A 6,000-nucleotide genomic window follows, 5' to 3' on the forward strand; every position below is an offset into this window, starting at 1 on the left:
CAGCTGTGATATTTACATATCTATTCTTTTAAAATTATCTTCATTTCTCAGAATATCTGATTTTTTTTTTTTTGCAGTACGCGGGCCTCCCTCTGTTGTGGCCTCTCCCGGCCCCACCTTACCTATAGCTAATCTTTCAACCAACACCCATCCTCACCACTGACGGATCTCTATCTTTAGTTTAAAAAGAAGCCCTACCTCCTAGCTCAGAAGAACACTGGTTTCCTCTACACATATTGGACTCTGAATTAACTTGTGCTTTGTTCTCACTGGGTAAAACGTTCCCATCCTGTTCCCCACGTCCTCTCATTTGGGTCGCCCCTGTGGGCGCAAAATCATCACAAATACCTAACCTTCATGTGGCTCCGGTCCTGGAGGGGGGCGGGGCGGAGGAGCGAGGCCAGCCGGGGGTGGGGGAGGGGAGGGAATAGGGGAGAGGGGGAAGAGGGCCACTTGTCCACGGGGAAAATTATCACAAAAGAATATCTTTACACAGTCTTAGCTGAAGCGCTGCAGGGAGTGGTTCATCTCAAAGAAGCCCTTGACTTGTTTCTGTGAGGCTTCTCGTACAGCTCGAACAACTTTAAAGCAGGGTGTCCTACCGGCGTGCCTAATTAGAAAGCAGTCCCTTCCATATGAAAATGGCGCTACAGACCCATCACCGGAAGAGCATGCGCTCTGAGTGGTTTCTCCAGAAAGGCAGGGATTTGTGCCAGCCTTCGGTTTCGCAGCCGTTTGTTTACCTCTTGGAGAAAGGGGGCGCGCAAGAGAAAGAGTCCACTGACTTTGAAGGAGCGCTCTGAGGCCAGCGAGTAAAGCTCAATCTATTGGTCTCAACCCGTTAGCTTTGCTGGCTCTCCAAAAAGCTAAAGAGCCCACAGAAAAATGATAAAGAATATTACTTAGATATTCAGAAAAAATATTCTGAACATATCAGTAATTCTAATCGAACATGCCCTTGCAAGACAGTTAAAAGAAAACCTATCCTAACATCCAAATCTTTAAACTCTAAGGTAAGAACCATATAAATTTAAAGCTGGAAGAATCACTAAAGACGACCTCTTACCATCCCCTAATCTTCCCACGAGGAAAGACGATCTCAAAAGGGTTTTTAAAACCGTAAAAGTCCTGAAAAGATGAGTTGTCATGAGTGTTCCACTCTGCTGAGATGCAGTCCATGTTTTCCAGGCCCCCGGCCACGGCTATGGAATTCTAAAGAATGAAGTATCTCTAAATGTATTGTCCACACTCAACAATTCTTCGAATTTTGCCTGATATTTACTCCCACAAATCGTGTGTCAACCATCATGTTAGCCAATTCATATTATTTTGTTGAAAAGTTCCAACTGAGACTTTATATGTGACGGTTATGGAAAAGCAAAGTGTATGAATGTCTCAGTAAACTTACCCATTTTGTTTAAAAAAGCGAATTCAATGATGGCAATCTATTTCCATATTTTATGATGTAAAATTCGTGTAGAAACTAAATTCTCTTAACAAATTTCCTAACAACTTTTCATCCAAGTGTTGTATTAGAAAAACTGCTTTAGAAAAAGAAGCCCAGGTTCTCATTCAACGCATAAACTTTTAATTTTACTAAGTAAATAGACTAATGAAAAGAACTCTAAATCTATACGTTCAGAGAAGTCAGATTTAATTAAACACCTCTTGTTATTTTCTGAAATGAATTTACAAAAACATTTTCTTTCATATAATTCTCCTGCTTAGAAATTTTGGTCATGAGGAGTGAATTATGACCTAAACAAATAGAAGTTCTTAAAATTAAGAACTCAAAATGAAAAAGTTTATTTTTCCTTAGCATATTTACAGTATGAGTATTACAATGAAATTTTTCAAGTTGTTAAGACTTTATAATGTTTTTTCTGAAGCTCAATGAAAGGAAAATAAGTGATTGTCAGTATAATCAAATCTCTCTAAACCAAAATCTGCACAACCTAAGTGGTATAAAAAAAATCCTACAAGAAAAATTATGAACAAGATAGTGCGCATACAGCACACATGTCAAGGTTCTAATGAGATCATAAAATACTATATTCTCTCAATTATCATGAGGTCAGAGTTCCTATTGGTTGTAGTTTCATAATAAAGGCATGACTTCACAGTCTATGGAGGAAGATATGGAAAAAACTTTCCAATCCCTCAGAATAAATGTTAGGAACTGACTTTTATCTTAAACAACAATAAAGAATGGTGTTGCACACATAAAGAAAGTACTAGGAGAATAAAGATTTCACTCAACTGAAGAAAGGGCAGGTAATGTTACACAGGGAAATTTAGTTAAGTATAGGGCTTCCCTGGTGGCGCAGGGGTTAAGAATCCGCCTGCCAACGCAGGGGACACGGGTTGGAGCCCTGGTCCGGGAAGGTCCCACAGGCAGTGGCGCAACTAAGCCCATGAGCCACAACTACTGAGCCTGCGCCCTAGAGCCTGCGAGCCACAACTCCTGAAGGCCCCGCGCCTAGAGCCCGTGCTCCGCAGCAAGCGAAGACACCGCAATGAGGGCCAGCGAGTAAAGCTCAATCTATTGGTCTCAACCCGTTAGCTTTGCTGGCTCTCCAAAAAGCTAAAGAGCCCACAGAAAAATGATAAAGAATATTACTTAGATATTCAGAAAAAATATTCTGAACATATCAGTAATTCTAATCGAACATGCCCTTGCAAGACAGTTAAAAGAAAACCTATCCTAACATCCAAATCTTTAAACTCTAAGGTAAGAACCATATAAATTTAAAGCTGGAAGAATCACTAAAGACGACCTCTTACCATCCCCTAATCTTCCCACGAGGAAAGACGATCTCAAAGGGTTTTTAAAACCGTAAAAGTCCTGAAAAGATGAGTTGTCATGAGTGTTCCACTCTGCTGAGATGCAGTCCATGTTTTCCAGGCCCCCGGCCACGGCTATGGAATTCTAAAGAATGAAGTATCTCTAAATGTATTGTCCACACTCAACAATTCTTCGAATTTTGCCTGATATTTACTCCCACAAATCGTGTGTCAACCATCATGTTAGCCAATTCATATTATTTTGTTGAAAAGTTCCAACTGAGACTTTATATGTGACGGTTATGGAAAAGCAAAGTGTATGAATGTCTCAGTAAACTTACCCATTTTGTTTAAAAAAGCGAATTCAATGATGGCAATCTATTTCCATATTTTATGATGTAAAATTCGTGTAGAAACTAAATTCTCTTAACAAATTTCCTAACAACTTTTCATCCAAGTGTTGTATTAGAAAAACTGCTTTAGAAAAAGAAGCCCAGGTTCTCATTCAACGCATAAACTTTTAATTTTACTAAGTAAATAGACTAATGAAAAGAACTCTAAATCTATACGTTCAGAGAAGTCAGATTTAATTAAACACCTCTTGTTATTTTCTGAAATGAATTTACAAAAACATTTTCTTTCATATAATTCTCCTGCTTAGAAATTTTGGTCATGAGGAGTGAATTATGACCTAAACAAATAGAAGTTCTTAAAATTAAGAACTCAAAATGAAAAAGTTTATTTTTCCTTAGCATATTTACAGTATGAGTATTACAATGAAATTTTTCAAGTTGTTAAGACTTTATAATGTTTTTTCTGAAGCTCAATGAAAGGAAAATAAGTGATTGTCAGTATAATCAAATCTCTCTAAACCAAAATCTGCACAACCTAAGTGGTATAAAAAAAATCCTACAAGAAAAATTATGAACAAGATAGTGCGCATACAGCACACATGTCAAGGTTCTAATGAGATCATAAAATACTATATTCTCTCAATTATCATGAGGTCAGAGTTCCTATTGGTTGTAGTTTCATAATAAAGGCATGACTTCACAGTCTATGGAGGAAGATATGGAAAAAACTTTCCAATCCCTCAGAATAAATGTTAGGAACTGACTTTTATCTTAAACAACAATAAAGAATGGTGTTGCACACATAAAGAAAGTACTAGGAGAATAAAGATTTCACTCAACTGAAGAAAGGGCAGGTAATGTTACACAGGGAAATTTAGTTAAGTATAGGGCTCCCCTGGTGGCGCAGGGGTTAAGAATCCGCCTGCCAACGCAGGGGACACGGGTTGGAGCCCTGGTCCGGGAAGGTCCCACAGGCAGTGGCGCAACTAAGCCCATGAGCCACAACTACTGAGCCTGCGCCCTAGAGCCTGCGAGCCACAACTCCTGAAGGCCCCGCGCCTAGAGCCCGTGCTCCGCAGCAAGCGAAGACACCGCAATGAGAAGCCTGCGCACCGCAACGAAGAATAGCCCCCGCTCACCGCAACTAGAGAAAGCCCGTGCGCAGCAACGAAGACCCAATGGAGCCTAAATTAAATAAATAAATTTTTTGAAAAAACAAATTTAGTAAGTATAGAAGTGTCTCAAGTTTGAAAATGACAACATTTATTCTAACTCTGCAAACGTAGCTTGAATCCTGCCTCCAGTGCCCTGAGGGTAGTCTGCAGCCTATGCTCATGCACCTGGAGAGCTAGAAAACTCACTGCTAGAGGCAGCTCTAAAATATGTTGTCACCCTCTGGTTCTAATTCTGCCCTTTAAGGCTGTGCTGAACTCCCTTAGTTACTCTTGCATATGACAACTCTTCAAAAATACAAAGGCAGCTCCCTTATGGAGTATTATAATAGTATTTTTTAAATGATCATTCTTTAGTTTTCTTTTACAATTAAAGATTCAAATCCAGAATGAGAATTCTGCCCTTGTTCTTCAGCTCATCTACTCTGCACTCATCCTGTTTGTAAAAACAACCTTCCCAAAGGAACCCCAGGCCATTATTGTTCTCCCCTGTTCCTGTCAGTATCTGATTCAGGAAGCTTCCTTGAAAAATGGGGAAGAATGGGGTTTTCTACTTTATTATCATCACTGCCAAATATGTTATACACGGATTGTTGAAAATCTGAGTGCAATAAAAGCAATAGTAACCCCCCCCCCCAAAAAAAGTCATCAGAGTACAAAAAGAATACCAAAAATTTGTAGACAACATGACTGCCTACAGATGCTAAATAGCCCCCGCTCACCGCAACTAGAGAAAGCCCGTGCGCAGCAACGAAGACCCAATGGAGCCTAAATTAAATAAATAAATTTTTTGAAAAAACAAATTTAGTAAGTATAGAAGTGTCTCAAGTTTGAAAATGACAACATTTATTCTAACTCTGCAAACGTAGCTTGAATCCTGCCTCCAGTGCCCTGAGGGTAGTCTGCAGCCTATGCTCATGCACCTGGAGAGCTAGAAAACTCACTGCTAGAGGCAGCTCTAAAATATGTTGTCACCCTCTGGTTCTAATTCTGCCCTTTAAGGCTGTGCTGAACTCCCTTAGTTACTCTTGCATATGACAACTCTTCAAAAATACAAAGGCAGCTCCCTTGGACCACTTCTTCCCCCTTGGTATTTCCCAGATTAAAATCTCCATTTTCTTCAACCTTTTCTTAAATTACATGGCTTCAAGCCCTGCTGTCCAGTCACTCTCTTTTCCAATTTGTCTGCATCCCTCATAAAGTGTGTCCCAGAACTGAATGCAGGCCTGTGGTGACCTGGCGTGACTAGTTCTGAGATCAGAAAAAAAAAAGCACTGATGAAAATTCAGATGGGAACAAAAGCACTGAAAAACATTAACGAACTAAGTTTTATTATTTAGTTGCAAAAAAGAAAATATTCTCTCGTTGGAAGAGGGGGGAAAATAGTTGCTCAGGATAGTCAAAGGCCTGACAGCTGTGATATTTACAATATTCTATTCTTTTAAAATTATCTTCATTTCTCAGAATAGCTGATTTTTTTTTTTGCAGTACGCGGGCCTCCCTCTGTTGTGGCCTCTCCCGTTGCGGAGCACAGGCTCCGGACGCGCATGCTCAGCGGCCATGGCTCACGGGCCCAGCCACTCCGCGACATGTGGGATCCTCGCGGACCGAAGCGCGAACCCGGTTCCCCTGCATCGGCAGGCGGACGCGCAACCACTGCGCCACCAGGGAAGCCCAGAGGATATCTGATT

This window comes from Physeter macrocephalus, chromosome 4, assembly GCF_002837175.3.
Source record: "Physeter macrocephalus isolate SW-GA chromosome 4, ASM283717v5, whole genome shotgun sequence".
Taxonomy (NCBI): domain Eukaryota; kingdom Metazoa; phylum Chordata; class Mammalia; order Artiodactyla; family Physeteridae; genus Physeter; species Physeter macrocephalus.